This window comes from Canis lupus, chromosome 23 (assembly GCF_011100685.1).
Source record: "Canis lupus familiaris isolate Mischka breed German Shepherd chromosome 23, alternate assembly UU_Cfam_GSD_1.0, whole genome shotgun sequence".
Classification (NCBI taxonomy): Eukaryota; Metazoa; Chordata; class Mammalia; order Carnivora; family Canidae; genus Canis; species Canis lupus.
This window is the reverse complement of record NC_049244.1, coordinates 40,430,452-40,450,562: the sequence shown is the minus strand read 5'-3', so window position 1 is coordinate 40,450,562 and position 20,111 is coordinate 40,430,452. Positions and strand designations below refer to the sequence as shown.

Here is a 20,111-nt window from a genome sequence, read left to right as displayed (position 1 = left end):
TAGTACATTAACAACAAAGTTTTTGAGCATAAACTATTACCAAGAATAAAGAGGATCATTTCACAATAATAAAGAGGTCAACTTAAGAGGCATAATAATCCTAAATATTTATGTCTCCAATACAGAGCTTTAATACACACGAAGAAAAAACTGATAGAAGTATGAAGAGAAATAAACAAATTCACATTTATAGTCTAGGATTTCAACACCACTTTATCAATAATTAGTAAAGTAAGAGGCACTCACCCATATCCTCAGGGTCAGTTGTTCCTCTCGTAGTGAGGTGTCTGGAAAGAGACCATTGATGCCAGTTCCTGGAGTCTCTTTCCTCAAGAACAGCCTTAGGACATTGCTCGCTATTTTTAATCCAGACAAACTGCCAGCACCCTGTGGAGGTGAGCTGTTGCCTTCATCCAGAAAATGTTCTCTTTTGAACAGCACAGGTTGGTGAAGTCTGTGGCTTCCCAAGCGAGCAAACAGGGTGTGCTTGGAGCTCATAGAATGAGCTTTGTGGTCTCTGGGCGCTGAATGTCAGAGGAGGCCCCAAGAATGGTGTAATCGGGCCACAGATGCTGCTGCCTTGACCACTCTTTCCACGGGGAGCTGGATCATGTTCTATAGGAGCCACCTGAGTAAGAGAAGCAACAACAGAACACGTGAAACTATCAACCACCTTGACCCAATTTACATTTATGTAACACCCCATTTAACAAGAGCATGACACTTTGACTTTCGAGAAAAACCAAACGTATATACCAAGATAGAGCATATGCTGGTCCATGAAACAAGGTTTGATAAATCCTTACGAATACAACTTTCTGACCAAAATGAAAAATTAGAAATAAATAACAAATTCATCTGGAAACTCCTAAATACTTGGAAACTGAATACGATATTTAAAAATCATGCATGGGTCAAAGAAGAACTCAAAAAGGAAATAAAGTATTTCAAACTGAATGAAAATGAAAAGACAAATATCAAAATTTGTAGGATGCAACTGAAGCAGTGATTGGAGAAAGATTTATAGCATGAAATGCCTATAGTAGAGGAAAAGAAAGGTCTCAAATCAATGGCTTCACTACACACCTTCCACTAGAAAAAGAAGAGAGCATAAACAGAAAGCAAGCACAAGAGAGGAAATAATGAAGGTCAGAATGAAAATCAATGAAAACAGAAAACAGAAAAACAGGAGAGAAAGTAATAAAACCAAATCATTACAGATGCTATAAACATTCAAAAGTAATAAAGGAATATTATGAGCTACTTCATGCCAATAAATCTGGCAACATATGAAATGAGCAGATTCCTTGAGAGACAAAATAACAATGCTTACTCATGAAGTAGTTGAATAAACATATGAAACCATCTGAATTGTATGTGCAGTTTAAAATTCTATCAAAAGTAAACTATTCACAGATGACATGGCCATATATGTAGAAAACCTGATGCAGTATTCAAAAAGTGACTAGAACAGTAAATGAATTTAGCAAGCTTTCAGAACACAAGATCGGGGTATAAAAAAACTTATATCCATATACTAGTAATGACCATTTGGAACTTGAAATTTTAAAAATAGTATTTATAATAATATCAAGAAATATGAATTAGGGCAACCTGGGTGGCCCAGTGGTTGAGTCCCTGCCTTTGACCCAGGGTGTGATCCCGGAGGCCCAGGATAGAGTCCCACAACGGGCTCCCTCCATGGAGCCTGCTTCTCCCTCCACCTGTGTTTCTGCCTCTCTCCCTCTGTCTCTCTCTCTCATGAATAAATAAATAAAATCTTAGAAAAAAACAAAAACAAACAAACAAAAAAAGAATTAGTTTTGGAAGGCAGCCCCGGTGGCTCAGGGGTTTAGCACCTGCCTTCAGCCCAGGGCCTGATCCTGGAGTCCCGGGATCGAGTCCCATGTCAGGCTCCCTGCATGGAGCCTTCTTCTCCCTCTGCCTGTGTCTCTGCCTCTCTCTGTTCTATCATGAATAAATAAAATCCTTTTTAAAAAGTCACATATCAAATGAGTTCATAGATACAAAATGTCAAAAGTATGTAAATCCATAGAAATACGATTCATGAGTGCCAGAAGATGAGGTAAGGGGGAAATTGAGGGTGTCTGAAAGGGAGATCCTTCATGGGATGAAGGAAATGTTCTGAAATGGATTGTGGGAATAGTTGTACAACATGATGAGTATACTAAAAAATCACTAAATTACACATTTTATATTAGTTCATTTTAGGTTTTGTGGATTATTTTTTCATACTAAAAATTATAAAAATAAAAAACTCTCTAATAATAAAATAGGTAACCCTACTTAAAAAAATAGACAAAAGCTTTGAACAGACCCTTTCCAAAAGAGATATACATATGGCAAATAAGCACAGGAATAGTTGTTCACCATAATTAGTAATTAGGAAAATACAAAAATCTAAAACCACGCAGAGCACTACACACACCTGACTGGTTAAAATTAAAAACACTTGACCTTACCAAGTGTGATCAATATAAAACAACCAAAATACTCATATACCACATGTGGGAATGTTAAATGCTACAACTGCTTTGAAAAAAAAAAAACCTGATAGTTTCTTGAAAACTTAAACATACACTTACCACATAACCTAGTCATTATTTCCTGGTATTTACTCAAATCAAATTAAATATATGTATGCTCATAAAAAGACTTTTACATGAATATGCATAGTAGCATTACTTTTAACTATCCCAAACTGGAAATAGTCCAAATGTCCAACTGCTGAAATGTGAGTGAATAAAAAATTGTGGCAAATCTATAAAATACAATATTACTTAGTAATTAAAATATATAAACCACTGATGCACATAATATGTGTAAAATAGCAAAATAATTACAGAAAATGAAAGAGCCAGACAGAATAAGAGTATATATTGTATAACTCCACTCATATAAAATTATAACAAATACAACCTCATCTATGCTAAGAAGAGATCAAGTGTTGCCTAAGGACAGGGACTAGAAGAGGCAAAGTTTGGAAGCAAGAGATTAGTAAGGGATATGAGGAATATTTTTGAGATTTTTTAATTTCAATTCAATTTAATAACATAAAGTGTAATATTAGTTTCAGAGGTGAATTTAGTGATTCATCAGTTGCATAAAACACCCAGTGCTCACTACATCAAGTGCCCTCCTTAATGCCCATCATCCAGTTACCCCAACCCTCCACCTTCTCCCCTTCAGCATCCCTACATTTGTTTCCATAGTTTCTTATGGTTTGGGGCACCTGGGTGGCTCAAGTCCTGGGATTGAGCCCTGCATTGGGCAGGCTTCCTGATCAGAGGTTAGCCTGCTTCTCTCTCTCTCCTGCATGCTGCTCCCCCTGCTTGTGATCTCTTTCAAATAAATAAATAAAATGTGTTTTTTTTTTAAAGTCTCTTATGGTTTGTCTCTGTTTCCATTTTATTTTTCCTTCTCTTCCCCTGTGTTCATCTGTTTTGCTTCTTCAATTCCACATATGAATGGAATCATATGGTATTTGTCCTTTCTTTGATGGACTTATTTCACTTAGTATAATACTAACTCCATCCATGTTGTTTCAAATGCAAGATTTCTTTCTTTTTGATGACTGAGTAATATTCCATCGTATATATCTTCTACATCCTCTTTATCTGTTCATCTGTCCATGGACACCTGGGCTTTTTCCATTGTTTGGCTACTATGGATATTGTCACTATGAACATTGGGGTGCAAGTGCCCCTTTGGATTACTGTGATTGTGTAGCCTTTGGATAAATACCTACTAGTGCAATTGCTGGGTTGTAGGGTAGTCTATTTTTAACTTTTTGAGGAACTTCCATACTGTTTTCCAGTGGCTGCATCAGTATGCATTCCCATCATCAGTGTAAGAGGGTTCCCCTTTCTCTGTATCCTTGCCAACATCTGTCGTTTCCTGAGTTGTTACCTTTAGCCTTTCTGACCAGTGTGAGATTGTATCTCATTGTGTTTTTGATTTGTGTTTCTCTGATGCCAGGTGACATTGAGCATTTCTTTGTGTCTATGTGTCTTCTTTGGTGAAGACTTCTGCCCATTTCTTGACAGGATTATTTGTTTTTCGGGTGTTGAATTTGATAAGTTCTATATAGACTTTGGATACTAGCCCTTTATTTGGTAAGACATTTGTAAATATCTTCTCCATTCCATAGGTTGCCTTTTAGTTTGGTTGACTGTTTCCTTTGCTGTGCAGAAGCTTTTTATCTTGATATAGTTCCAAGAGTTCATTTTTGTTTTTGTTTCCCTTGCCTTTAGAGATGTGTCTAGTAAGAAGTTGCTGCAGCCGAAGTCACAGAGGTTGCTGCCTAGGTTCTCCTCTAGGAAGGAATACAAGGAACTTTCAATAATAAAGCATATGTTCATCTTCTTGACCATGGTGGTAGTTTTACTGGCATACAAATATATCAAATTTTATCAAATTGCACTTCCTAAATATGTGCAGTTCATCATGTGTTAACTAGACCTCAATAAACTATTAAACTAAATTAATTGTTAAAGTAGAACCATTAGATTGATTTAGTCTCTAAAGACACAATATCATGGATGCTTGGGGCTAGAGTAGGTGCCATTTTAGTCAAGTACTATGTGTAAACTAGCATTAACAGGGTGCCAATTCTAAGATTCTCATTTTGGAAGTCAAGCTGCAGCGAAGAAAAGGGAAGCAATGTGCTAAAATAAATGAAAGACAACCCAGACACAAAATAAAACAGAATGCAAGAAAAGACGTTGCATGATTTCAGTTTAAGTATAGCCCAGCTAAAGTTGGTTTCTTGAGATTCTCTTATTTTGCTTGAGCTTCTTTGGGGGGATTCCATCCCTTGAAATCAAAATATCCAAGACTGGAATAGTCGTTTTCTATCAAACCATTTATTTTCAAGCCTGGAACACAATAATAAATAAAAGGTTTTCTGGGTATAGTTTCAGATAAATAAGTAGGTTACTGAACTGATAGAGAGTCTACATTACTTGGACCAAGATTTTATTGATAAATGCCTTGTCCGAGTTCCCTAACAAAGAGACCCTGACACTGGGATTCAAGTGAAAGTGATTTATTTAGGAGGTGATCCTAGAAGGAGGACCTTAGGAATGGGAACAGGAAAGTGAGACAGTTAGCAAATAAAGGATGTGCTATCAAGCCACTAACCCCTATGACACTGGAGCCCAATACCACAAGGTAACTTTCAATGTTAATGCTGAAGATGCACCTTAGAATTAGCCCAAATCAGGAGCAAGAGAACTAGGGGATTTATGACCAACTCCCATTGGTATTGGTTGAGAAACACATGGGGGTGTGGCACATTAACTTTTCTTACACCTCTTGACCTTGGGAAGAATGTCCTTTGGCTTCGAGAGATAACTCTCATGCAATTGGAATTAGGACTGGAAGGTTCTATAGTGATAAGGCTCAAGGGGACACCGTGTCAGGGGGCAAATGTCACTGCTCTGCCCAAGTAGGGCAAATCAGGCAAAACATCATTGCTTACAGAATTTTGCTTGAAGAAGACATATTCCCATTTGGAACTGCTGCATATTACATCTTCCCTAGCTTTCTCCACTGAACTAATCTGGCTCTATATTGCCAATAGGAAAAGATCCAATGTTGGTGGTATATCCTAATTAGATATACCTGACCTAATTCATCAGTCATCTGGTTCTGCCATGTAAAATACATTGAACTACCTGTAGTTCCTCAAATACACCATAATTTTGCATAACAATATGACTTTGTAGGCATAGGCAATCCCAGAACTAGAAATACCTTTCATCATTGATGATCTCCTACTTACATTTCAATATGCAACATAAGCATTGCCTTTTTGCTATTTTTTTTAAGATTTTTTATTTATTTATTAGAGAGAGAGAGAGAGTGAGATTGAGAAACAGGCAGAGGGAGAAGCAGGCTCCATGCAGGGAGCCTGACGTGGGTCTCGATCCCCAGTCTCCAGGATCACGTCCTGGGCGGAAGGTGGCACTAAGCCACCGGGGCTGCCCAGCATTGCCTTCTCTATGAATACTCCAAGTGTCTGCCTCCACTGTGTTTCTGTGTATGTCTGTGCATATTCTTGAGATAGCACTTGTATTATGATTATGGATTCATTGCTCTATTACACTACATTGTGAACTCTCTGGAGATATAGATTATTGTATTCATCTTCTTAGCTCCAGCAGTTGGCATAACATTGTGCATATTGCAAATACCTAATAACTTTTACTGAATTGTTTATGATTCCAGTAATTGGAGATAACATCAATAAATTAGTTAAATAAATGGCAATACATCTAAGGAGTAGAGTATTTTGTAGCTTTTACCTATAATCACCTAATGTTAGGAGTACAGATATGCAAAATAAACCAAAATGCCAGGTCAAACATTCATATATAATGTTAAACAAGAAGAGTAAGTTATAAAATGCTATATATATATATGTATATATATAGCATAATCTAATGTTTATAATATTTGGCAAATATATGTATTATATGCATGTATATAACATGTATATTATATAAATATTAAAAATATTATGAAAAACCTATATTTAAACTCTTAAAAATGATAATGCCTGAAAGGTAGAGTTATGGAACATATGCTATGCTTTCAACTCTGTGTCATTTTAATTTTTTTATAATAAGAAGATAATCAGCTTTATAAGAAGAAAATAACAATAAGGATAAATATACATAAAATAAGGCTTCGTCACAATGTTTAGAAACAGTAATGTGAGAGTCAATTCTTTTTAAATCAGACAATCTTAGAAGCTTCAGTTCCATTTAATAGAGATTTCTCATAGAAAAAGAAAGGTGGTGGTGAAATCATAGTGTGAGGCCTATACATGTCACTAGAAAGCATTTTATATATTTCAAGCTGAGATAGAGAAAATTTGGGTGGGGAGCATAAGCTGTCTTCAAATTCGTGAAGGGCTATTTTATGGAAAAGGTATTTAAAATGTCCTGTTTTACCCTTGAGTTTTACTAAGGTCAGTGTATGAAACTTGTAGACAGAGAAATTTAAATTTGGTATAAAAGGAGACCTTTTCTATAGTCATAATTCTACAAAGATAAAAAGATTCGGCCCCATGGTTTCCTGATTTTCACAATTCCTGAGCTTATTCAAATACAGTATAGAAAAACACATGTTAGAGCACTTGTGCAGAAACTCACAGCCTACTTGGAAAGGAGTTTAAATACCCTCTAGGCTCCCTTCCAGCACTGAGGTTATGATATTGTGAGATCAGAAGTTTCCAAAAGAGTTTAAAATTATTAGGACATGAAAAGCATTTCTACAAAAAATGATTCTTTTTTTATTAAATTTGGTTCAGATTACACAGCAAAAGCAAAATGAAAAGGAAGTCTGGAGACATGGTTCTGTTCCAAATGTTCCAATAAATTCATTCATTCATAAATTCACAATTTATTGAGTGTCAGCTATGTGTCAAGAATTTACATGGGAAATATAAAGGGGAAAAAAAGCATAGTCCAAGTCATTTACATTTGGATGAGGAAAAAACTTAACTATTATAATAAAATACAACATGCGAATCAACAGAAGTACATACTGTTGAGTGGTATTATAGAGGAAAGGACCTTGTCAGGGATTTTCAAAAGGTGTGTGGATAGAGGCATGCAGAAGCATGCAAGTATATGGGGAAAAAAATGTAGATTTGAAGAAGTGAGCTGGTAGATAGTCCACATTAAATAGCTTAACATGGCTAGAGCTGAGAATTCAAGAAGTAGAAGATTAGAAAGTAAACAAGTCAAAGTCAAAATCCTTGAAGAAGATTTTAAGTACCATTCTAAAAAAGTGAGACTGCTTTGAAGACAATTGAGAGCTATGAAAAAGGACTGTCATCAAAGAAATGGTATCAGATCTGCACCATAAAAATAATCATTTGTCATCTAATTGAAGGAAGAGATGGTGGAAATTTAGATAAGAAAAGGAAAGCCAATCAAGAGAATATAACTGGCTTTCCAAGGAGTGGCCAAGGGAATGGAGACACATGAAAAGGAAAGAAGAGCCAATAAGAAGAGAGAATCAAGAAGACTTAGTGACTTAGGATTTGTCAACTTTACAATGGTGCAAAAGTGATATACATTCCAAATTTGAAACCAAATTTCAAAATTAGAAACCACATTTGAAATTTGGAATGTTGATCTTTTTTGGGGGGCTAGTGATATTCAATAGAATCTTCTCTGGTGATCTTGGCAGTGAACTGTAGCTCCCTGGCAGCCACAAGATCATGAGGGTAAACAACCCACACATTTAGAACCATTCTGTACCTATAAGACCATTCTGTTTCTCACTTTCAATACAGTATTCAATAAATTATTTGAGATATTCAACACTTTATTATAAAATTGGTTTTGCGTTAGATGGTTTTGCTCAACTGTCAGCTAATGTGTGTTCTGAGCACATTTAAGATAGATTAAGCTAAGCTATGATGTTTTAGAACATTAAGTATATTACATGCATTTTTGACTTATTATATTTCAACCTATGATAAATTTCCTGGGACATAACCCCATCATAAGTTAAGAAAGATCCATAGGAAAATTAAATAGGATTACAGGGACTCTGGGTTTTACAACTAATTAGATTATCAAGATAAAGAAGTCAGAAAGAGAAGCCATTTCTGGGGAAAAATAAGAAATAAATACAAAACAGCAAACACTAACAACACTAAATCTTCCGTTGGGGAATTAAGAGAACTAATAGAGATGTGTTGGACATACTAGGAGATAGGGTTCTGGAGCTCCGTTTAAAGATCTGCACTCGAGCTATATATCTGGGAATCTTCAAAACATAGATGTTAGTGGAATCTATGGATATGGATGATATTGCCAGACACAGAGGATTTAACAAGAAGAAAAGAAGAGAATGCAATCTCTAGACCTCATACATTTGGAAGAAAGCGGCAAAGACAAAGCAAAGTTAATGGGTGAGACACCATAACTGATCCTACAATGGAAAGTAACTGCAATGGTAGATAAATCACAAAAAGTATCTTTTTAAGAACTTTAATAAGACAGAAAGAAAGTAAATATTCATCAGCACCTAAAACAAAATGAAAGTGGGAATCTAAATGGTACATAGGAATCTGAAGCTATTTTCACTCTAAGAGTATTTGCTTAATGCAGGTGGCATGGCACTTGGTTTTTATTTCCTCTCAAGGTCCAAGGGACAAAAGACAAAACCTAGGGCCAGCCAGTGCAATTTGGTCATTCATAATAAACACTCCTATACAGCTGAGTTCTCCAAAGTATCCCATCCTCAGAATAAAAGTAAACAAAAATAATTTATCCTTTCCTGAAAAAGGGAGGAAGGAAATTTGCCATCTTAAACTTTGATGCTAAGTGGAGAGAGGGGAAAAAGAGTTTCCTTAAAATTCATAAGCACAAGCTAGGCTTTACTCATAATACCTATATTTTCCAAAAGCCCTCGTGCAAAGAATTTAGTTTCAAATGGTTTCCAGCCCCAGAGGATCAGGAAAAAACAAGCACAATCCTCTCTGGAGGAATCCACTCATCTAGGCCTTAAATAAATCCTACTGATAAATTCCAAGAAATATAAAGCCAACAAAAATCACAGAATGTACAAGGAAAATATAGACTTATTTAACAGGCAGGAGAAGCAACAGCAGAATAAGGTGTACAATACTTCATATATTGGAACTGCTAAGCAACAGAATATAAAATAAGTAGGATGAAAATGGTTAAACAAGTAAAATTATTTTAAAATATGATAAAAGGTTAAGACTCTAAAAACTGACCAGATATATTTGCAAAAGATAGTCAATAAGAAGTTAAAGATATAATAAAATAAATTTACTTGCAAATTTCAAATAAAGTTGGCAATTGACTAAACATATCTTTTCCTTCTGAAACCCTGTCAACAAGGTCAGTCAGCCCAGTGAGAACAGGAGAAGAAATGGTATCAAGATTTTAGAAAATCTGAGAAATGCTGGAAAATTACTAGACAAGTAGTAACAGATGGAGGTGAGCCAAGAAAGCTGATTCCTACTGGAAATGGGAAGAATAGAGAACTCACTGATTTCATACTTCAGAATTTCCCCAGAGGCTCAAAAAAAAAAAAAAAAAAAAAAAGACCAAACAAACAAATAAACGAAAAACTGGTTTATGCCAGTTACCCATGGAAATGCAATGCTGTGGAGATAAGATATGAAACAAAGATGATTTGCTGAAATGTATTAAGAAGTTAATTAGATTCTCTAGATGCCCTTCCCTATTCCACACAGGTTCTTTCATTTCTAAGACTGCTGAGTTTCTTATTTGAGATATCAGAGCTGAAGGTAGGGCAGTCTTTAAAAACAAAAAAAAATCAAAACAAAAATTTAAGAAATTAAGTAAATTTAAACATGCCATTTACTAAGAGACACTCTCTTTTTCAAACTCTTTACCCATTCCCCACCCTAAACCCTAAACCCTACACCTCTTACCTTACCTGGCTCCCAGAATGCTTGCTGGTAATTAGGTCTTTATTCTTCAAAAAAATCTGGGAAATATAACAAATTTAAATGAAAGACCCGAGATTATGATATCAGAAGTTTCACAAACAAAAGTCTAACCCACATCACCCTCCAATGAAGCTTATAGACAATAGTGCTCAGAGGCTTTTGCCATCCTTAACTATGTGCAGACAACCAAAATTAGCACTCATTTTAGGAAAGCCTGTAATACAGAAGCAGAGACAAAAGCAAACACACAGAAAACAGTACCCTGATGGAACAGAGAAGATGCATGGAAAGAAAACTCATTAGCATAATAAATATCCTTAAATAAATAGGAAAATCATAAAACAGAAAATAAGAGTATAATGCAGTATAAAGGAATGCTCAGGAGAACCAAAGGAAGCTCTCAGAGATTAAAAATATAGCAGAAGTAAGAAACTTTATAGAAGTGCTAAAAGATGGAGTCAAAGAAACGTCTGAGCAAAAGGTATATACATATATATACCCAGAAGATGTAACTTCTACATAATGGGAGTTCCAAAAGGAGAGAAGAGAGAAAATTAAGAGAGGCAATCATCATAGAATTAACTCTAGAATATTTTCCATAACTGAAAAATCTGTGCTCCTACATCATAAGGAACCTTTAACAGCTAAATTCTCTATTTTTATCATAAGAAGCCAATAATCCCTAAACTGACCAATGATAAAGATGCATTACAACCTATTATTTGGAACTATCCAGAGAAATGCCAAAATAATCAGATAAGAAATCAAAAATAATTGTTCTTGAAAATAGGGAAATGAGAAGGGAGAGGCCCTAGGCACTGATATTTTCCATAGTTTGTAGAAACATTTGTGGGAGGTTTTTTGTTTTTTGTTTTTTGGTTTTTTTTACACATTTATTAGATAACAATGAAAACTGAAATTATAAAATAATTCTGGATAGATTTAATAGCACCTACAACCAATACTGATGCAAAACAAGACTAATTAACTAGAAAAAATATTTAAAATTCAACAAAGAGAGCAAAGTTATAGATAATAAACAGAGAGGTTAGACACAAGGATAAAGTATGTGAAGGCCTAGCATACGCCTAATTGGAGTCCCAGAAGAACAGAGATAAGGGAGAAGCTATACTTAAAACAACAATGACTCTGTTGTTGTTGTTGTTGTTGTTGTTGTTGTTGTTTTTAGAACTAAGGGAAGACCCCATGCTGGGCTTTAGAAATCCCAAAGAAAGTTCAGAGATACACCAGGAGTGAGGGTGCAATGGAATCTAAAGGAATATGAATTTCCTAAGGTAAGCCCTAGATCCACAATTCTGGTTATTTTTCTATCCTGTCAGCATTTCTTGACCAAAATGTATACACCTATTTAATTAGACTTTTGAAGAAGCTTATTTGGTCTGGGTAAAATATCTCAATGTTGGTAAGTAACACACACACGTATAGGACCCTTACCATGTAGGCTTTTGTGTGGACTGACATTATTGGTAAACCCAACCAAATGATCAAACTTCTTTCTGAATGTAGAAATTGCTTCATAGCTAAAGAAAAAAATTGTTTTCTCTTTTGGTAGACTCATTAGAAATGTTCCCTGAGATCCAAGGAAAAAGCAGCTTGAAATATATTATATATATATATAATGCCACCACGACTAATTGAAGAACAAAAGCATCAGAAAATCTGTCCTTTGTTTTGCTTACATGATAAAAACCAGTCTAACTCATTCAACATATTAAATTAGCTATTTTGGCATTATGTAGACAAAAACCTTGGCCACCTAATTACAGAGTTAATTTCCTTTTGTCTTTCTTTAGCAACCTGGCTTCTGTCTGTTTATTATCTATTATTAATTTCTTCTTGGACAACCAGGTACAATTTAGACAGTATAAGTATCATTTCAAAGTGGTTAACCTGCATCATAATGTAATGAAATTCTTTGCCCTCAAAATTCCATATAATTTAAAAACATAATGGGCATGGCAATTGGAATTATGTGAAAGGCACAGGAAATGAAGAAATCGATTTAAAAAAAAATAGATTCATTTCTCGGTGAGCTAATTTAAAGCAGTTCTTCAGTGGTTGCCACATGTGAATACAATATTGCCTTAATTGACAGCAAATACTGCTCGTTAAAACCTCAGAAACTATGGTGCAATGCAAAACATAAGAATACCTGTCTTGATGCACTAGGATGCAGATGGGGATGGAAAGTGGGAATAAGACCTGTGAACAAGTGACAAGGCTTTCTTGGAAGGCGGTTGCTAATTAAACACACTAATACTGTTCCTGGGTAAAATGTTAGTTTAGCTAACACTTCCTTAGAGGACATTTTATAGACAGTAAGAGCTCACACAATGCCTGTATTTCCTGATTTTTGTATCATCAAATGTACATGGTGAAAAAATAGCTTCTTCACTTGCAGGAGACTATTATAGTCAACTTTCTTTTGTAAGTGTTCTTCCAGATTGACCTAAAGGTATTACTCTGGATGATGCATGTATCTCCTGTGACTTCTTAAATTGGGCATTTGGGGAACTGCCTTTTTTTCTGATGCTGAAAGGGTACAGGATTTCCTCCTGGTATTTCTGTTTCCTCTGTTCTTCAAATAAACATTTTAAGTGTAAATGGAATTAGAAAACCATCTTGTGTGGTATATGTATACAATGGAATATTATTCAGCCATTAGAAACGACAAATACTCACCATTTGCTTCCACGTGAATGGACCTGGAAGGTATTATGCTGAGTGAAATAAGTCAATCGGAAAAGGACAAACATTATATGATCTCATTCACTTGGGGAATATAAAAATTAGTGAAAGGGAATAAAGGGAAAGGAGAGAAAATGAGTGAAAATATCAATGAGGGTGACAAAACATGAGAGACACCTAACTCTGGGAAATGAACAGGGGTAGTGAAAGGGGAGGTGGGTGGGGGATTGGGTTGACTGGGTGATGGGCACTGAGGGGGGCACTTGGCGGTATGAGCACTGGGTGTTATGCTATATGTTGGCAAATTGAACTCCAATAAAAAAATTTAAAAAAAAAGACAATAAAAAAATCAAGTAGCAAAAAAAAAAAAAAAAAAAAAAAAAAAAAACACCATCTTGTTTCTTTTTGCTTCAGTGAAGTTACTCCATGATGCAGAGGAGTTGACTAAATTACTCTCAAGTTCAAGTGAAGAGGCACAGTGCTCTGTCTGGGGACTGCCATGTGATATTCCCTGAGGAGATGGCAATAGGCATGAATAATGTCCATTCAATTGGAAGTTGCAGCTGAAGAAAATGGATTGTTAATGAATTTTGCTATTTATCTTTGTTTTGTTTTGGCCTCAATCGATGCAGATAAGCAGTCAAGATGATGAGCAGTGGTCTTCACTGATTCTATTGAAAATCTAATTAAAGATTCTTCTCATTTTAGATTATATTGGAATTCTAAAACATAAGGATGCTTCCATTAGTTAGGATCACCATAATTCACAGCAGTGCTAGGAGAAGTGGTGTTTAATTGCTTGTCAATAGGCTGTTGTTTAATGTTATTCACCTCAAATCAAACTTGCTCAAAGACAAATGTTCATGCTTTTATTAGCTGTACTCTGTGACCCAGCATCCAAATAAACTGAGGATCAATAAATCAAAGTAAAGGGATCTGAATAGCAACATCTACTTTTCTGGGCATCCATGATACCCAAATGTATACTTCTTATTAAAATTCTCAAAAGGTAAAAAAACATTATTTGAAGGCATGAAAATAAATTATTTGCCATTATTCTGAACACAGCATCATTTTTAGTGTTATTTTCGCATGTGGACAACTAGAATTCCTCTTTATACTCATAACTTCCAGGGTGCATACATTGCACCAGGTGTATTCTCATTATACATGCATCTTTTATACAAACTCTCTGCTGAGATAGATTAGATCTAGTTTATTTTTGCAATTCCCATTTAAAACTAAGTGTTAACATAAAGCAGTTATTTCCTAATGTGTGGAGACTATGAAAGACTGAATAGTGAATAGATAGGTGGAAACACTGGAGGTTTGACTATAAACATCGAGAGAGCTGAGGCCAGCCAACATTTGTTTCTGGCTTCTGACACAGCATCTCTCTTGAGTTCTTCCCCTCTTATTTTGTTGCTTTAAGCCAACAAGAATGTACAAGTACCTATTCTGTGTAAATTAAGGATACACTGGTTGTACTCACGGTTTTTTCCCTCAGTAAAGTTCCTGCTGGCTATGGAATATAATGGATACAAATATGAATAATTTGGAGTAAAAAAACTACATCCTAAGAGTAATGCAAATGAGATTCCATGGCAGCCTCCATCTTTTCAATGACACCATTAATTGACCAATTTCCTTAATCCTAAACCAGTATTGATTTTTAAGGCAGATCAATTTAGGAGTTACATTTTGGGAACAGAAGTTATGTTAAAATGTACACATTTAAAAACTACCCAACAAGAGAATACACTGATTTGCAAAATTCTATGCCACACTGTTCATCAATATTAGCATCTCAGCCATGACACATTCTAAGTCTAAAGATTGTTCTGATAAATTTTGCTGATCAGTGCTTGAGTATAGCATTACAGGGATTACCAGTACACCTGATCCTAATCTCTTCATCACCTTTTAGGAACAACAGTATAATTGTGAAACACATCAGATAATCCTAGAGTTTCTTCTCCATTCACTATTTGGCTAAACTCATCGTTACTTGCTTTGTTTTTTTGTACAATTCTTAGTTAAATGAATGATAGTCCTTAGGACTCAAAAATTGTTCCCTGAAATCTCATCTAGTTCTGGGAAAAGTCTATGATCAATTTCAAGAGTTTTGGCAATACTATGGCTTGAATTATACTAGGTGGCAAAAGACAAGTGATCAATGAGGTTCACAGTAACTTTTTATTCCAATGCACCCTAAGGGTATATTCTTTTCTGAGGACATTTTAAGTAACAAATACAGATCCAAACTTAAAATTCAACCAGCTCTGGTGGTACTGAGGCAAATAACTCATGTGGCAGTCTGATGAAATAGCAGTCAGATGAACAGATGCCTTTAATTCTTGCCATGATACTACGAGCTCAGAAATGACAATGACTTTATAATTTATTTCACTGCCCAAAGGCACATAGGCTTCTTTTGACATCAATTATATTTTGACATCAATTGAAAGATGCTTCCCAATTTCAGAACCATTAAAATTAAAAGTAAATTGAATTTTTTAGAATTGAAAAACTATGGCCCATAACTTGTAGTAATTTAATAAAATCACATTCCCCATTTTTATATTTCCCTAACATATTGGACACATTTTGCATTATTTTGATGCACACAGATTATTGCTCTGAACAACAAAGTTGCATCTCTGAATTTCTACTCTTAGTAAAAGTATAATCTCCTACATAAAATCACTCAAAATCATTATAGGAGACACCCCCCACCCAGGGCACAGGCCAAGTTGCTTCTTGTCCATATAAATGCTACATGCACAAAAGTCAGAAGTATACAAAAATAGAACGGGAAATATGTCCAGTCAACTAAACTTTGTCTTGCTTACATCAACCTTCTAACTTAACTCAAGGTCTAAGTTTAAAGGAAGGGAATAAATAAAAGTGAAATTAAACACTTTGAGAATGGATACATAGAGTCTATGGCTGCTGCCAACAAAATAACAAGAAAATTATATTACAAGGGAAATCCAATTCAGGAGAAGACAGTACATACAAATTCAGATCTGCTATTTTGAGGGAACATAATGATACGCAAGGGAAAATGTTTACATTGGTTATTTGGAAGTGGGACAGTTTCTGTGGCTAAAGAAGTGGACTTTTGGTACCTATATGGAAAGAATAGAGGCGATAACTGAACCCATAAAAAGTTAGTTGCTATTAAAAACAGTCATCAAAAATTAAATTAGAACTCATGTTCAAAGTTAGCAAATTTTGCAAATATAGCCATCAATTTCTTTATTACACACATATTCCTTGTATATGACTAAAGAGGGTAAGTTTATCCAGCACTGTGCTGGGAACCTAGGCCACACTACAGTGAGCTTCTAAAGCCACAGCATTGTCTTCATCTACCAGCCCTCATCCACCTTGAATCCCACATCCAATATGCTCCTCCCTTTAGCAGCTTTCAATTACATGATTTTTCTTCTTGTTCATGGCCTTGCTTCTGCCTTCAGATGATAGTTTAGTTTTTTTTTAAAGATTTGATTTATTTATTCATGAGAGAAACAGAGAGAGAGAGAGAGAAGCAGAGATACAGACAGAGGGAGAAGCAGGTTCCATGCAGGGAGCCCGACGTGGGACTCGATCCCAGGATTCCAGGATCACACCTGGGCAGAAGGCAGGCACTAAGCCACTAAGCCACCCAGGGATCCCCCTTCAGATAATAGTTTAAATGTATCCCAATGCTCTTGTTTTCTGTGGTACTTGATTTTTTTTTTCCTGTAGCTACGCATTCTTCCACAGACATGGGAGAAGACCTAAACATCAAGATCAACCCTCTTTCTTATGGCATCTCTCCATAGGAATATTTTAGGATGGATCCCGTTAGTAAGATCAACAGAAATTTACTTAACAGGAGACCACTATTTCCTACAAAGAATAGAAAAGGAATGTGCATTAAAATCAAAGTGTAAATACAATAGGAAAACCTCCAGGATAAAGACAAGTTGTTCTCAAAATTTCTTATATTTTCTTAAGAGTTTCTAGAGTATAGCTCATGGACAAAGACTAAATTCCCAAAACTTCAAAGGCATAAAAAGCACCAGACTATGGAAAACCTATTCAATACATATATATCTATATTTTTTATCTATATTTATATATCATCTATTGCCATAAAATAAAATGCATGAACTACATAAAATAATTATATATAAAATCATGCATTAAAAATTATATTTTATTAAATTTATATAGATACACATACATATAGCTCAACATGGCTAAAGTTATTTATATCTATTGACCCAGTATGCATATATAAAATAACTATGTCAACAATTATAAAAAGTATATGCTTACAAAGCAAATCCTATGCAAATCTAAATGATAATAATAACTGCTTAGATTTGAAATTATTACAACAAAAACAAGTTTCCGTGAAAGAGTTAACTCTATTTTGAATTTTATAATTGTAAGTAATGACCATCCCCAACATGTTTCAAACAACAGCTTCAATACCTTGATTTGAATCCTGGGAGCCTAGTTAAAGCAAAATAAATCTCTTGTAGAGAAAACTCTCTTCATTTTTTTTTTTAAATCCCTTAGACTGTTTAAGCTTCTTGTACAACATTGATAACCATAGATTTGAATATTATTCAAAATGACATTTGTAGAAAATGCAAATGTATGTTGAGAAAAGTTATCCAGCTTATAGTTTGGGCAAGTAAAAAGAAAAATAAGGATGACTATTTTGCTATCTCAAAATGATGTCACAGGAAAGAAAGCAAATTTGAAACAAAATCAAGAGGTTTACACAGGCTCCGAGAAACTGATTTCTATAACTAGTATCACCCACCACTAGTGGCCAAGAGTCCAGATGGGTCCTAAAGTTAAGCATGCTTATTCTGGAGCTGTCAGTGCCAGCTGCCAGACCACTGAAAATTCAGAGATAATTAGCCATTTGTTGGGAATATCAGGCACATACCTGCAGTTACAGAGATAAATAGATACATATTTCCAAATACTATCTCATTGTTATTCAGCAGCAGGTCTGGAATCACCTGACTACCTCTTAAGTGAGTAAACCCTGAAATGCCCTTATCAACCGACCATAGTGCAAACTAGGAAAGCATCTCTCATCCTTCTCTACTCTGATTGGACTCTAATCACTCCAAAATAGAATGTGAAATTTTGTTGCATTTTAAACCAATAAATTAAAAACTGATTATTATAGGTAGGAAAAGAGGGGGTCAATTAATTAATTAATTATTGCACATATTGCATATAATTAATTAATTAATGCATATAAAAGATATATATATATTCCAATATTCCAGTGGAATATATATATATATTCCTTGCAATGGGGGAGCTCATTCTTTCACCCAATCCCCTCTTGATAGAGGAACTATTCTGTCTTCTGAAAACCAAGAAGGACGCCAAAGGCTAGAGCCAAGGCCTCATCTGGGTGGGTGGAGATTTGGTATTTGTGTTTGTTTTTAAGCCTTCATCTGCATTTCTTCCCCAAATAAAAGGTATTTAGAAACCATCCTTTATAGTACTTTGGCTTAGCCAATACATTTACTTTAAAAATAGGATAGCAAAACATATCCAAAGCAGCATTAAGTGAGGGTACCATGATGTCATCAAATGACATTAACATACACTCAGATGACTGGTTCCAGTTTAAAAGATCCTTTTTAAAAGACTGGGTAGGGCTCCCTGGGTGGCGCAGCGGTTTAGCGCCTGCCTTTGGCCCAGGGCGCGATCCTGGAGACCCGAGATCGAATCCCACGTCAGGCTCCCAGTGCATGGAGCCTGCTTCTCCCTCTGCCTATGTCTCTGCCTCTCTCTCTCTCTCTCTCTCTCTCTCTCTGTGACTATCATAAATAAATAAAAATTTAAAAAAAATAAAAATAAAAGACTGGGTAGCCCTTCCACAAACGGAATTACATATCGTGAACTGGAACACACACATCTAATATAGCAAAACCACAAGGGATACAGAAACAATACTGGATTTCAGGGTTCTCTAGCACCCATAGGTTAAGCCACAAATGACAGCTTTGACACAACAGTGACCACAAATATAAATCTATGTATAAATTATACATATATAATCAATCACTTAATGGTCTTCAACTTAAGAATTTAAGTTTTGGGGGAAAGGTATACAATACAGCACAAGGGGAAGGAAAATTTCATCCATTTAAAAAGATTATAAAAGACATGTACCACAAACAGACCTATAGGAGTAGGTAATTTTTAGCAGGATTAAAACGACATGAATGAAATAGCATGCTTATCAGAGGGAAAAGAGAAGAGGCCTATGTTAAGAAATGCATGAGAGCATAAGAACCCTCTCCAAAGTTTGAGAACTGCACACTGAGTATGGTCTATACTCTACATAGTTAAATCTAATAACTATAATCTGATTTCCCCCAAAACATTATGGGGGCAATAGTATCAACACCACCACCATTTTACGGATGAAGAAATTAATGCACAAAGTGTTCCCATAACTTGCCTCAGAAAGCACAACTAACAAGTGTGGGAGCTAGAGTTTGAACAGAGGTAGAGGGATCATCAAGTCCATATTCCAAAGCATTATGCTATATTATCTACTGAGCAAGCAGCTAAGCCGATTAAGCCTGTATTGCGGGGTCCTCACCTGCCTCTTGGACTGAAGAATTTGTACAGGTATTTCTCCTACTGCGTGAGTTTTTGTAATATGAACTGGAAAGAACATGATTGAATAATTAAAGATCAAGACTGGCACTCCTCCAGCAGCTGTTTGATATAATATTACCGTGATTGGGAAGAAGCACCTTGCTCAGTGGAAAAACACTAGTGAGTTAACAGTGCAGAACTCACACCTGCTTGGTGCGCAGTCAATGGATGCTCAGCTGGCATTCTTTCTTCTGGATCCTGCTGGAGGTTG

General features: G+C 35.4%; 1 long non-coding RNA gene across 1 annotated transcript in view; it reads right to left on the bottom strand.

Annotated features, from left to right (window-relative positions):
• Positions 1–251: 251 nt before the first annotated feature.
• Positions 252–20,111, bottom strand: part of LOC106557625 — a 195,822-nt gene continuing 175,962 nt past the window's right edge. Inside the window, exon 14 of the long non-coding RNA XR_005377148.1 lies at positions 252–628. This is a non-coding gene — a long non-coding RNA (uncharacterized LOC106557625). The remainder of the gene's footprint in view (positions 629–20,111) is intronic.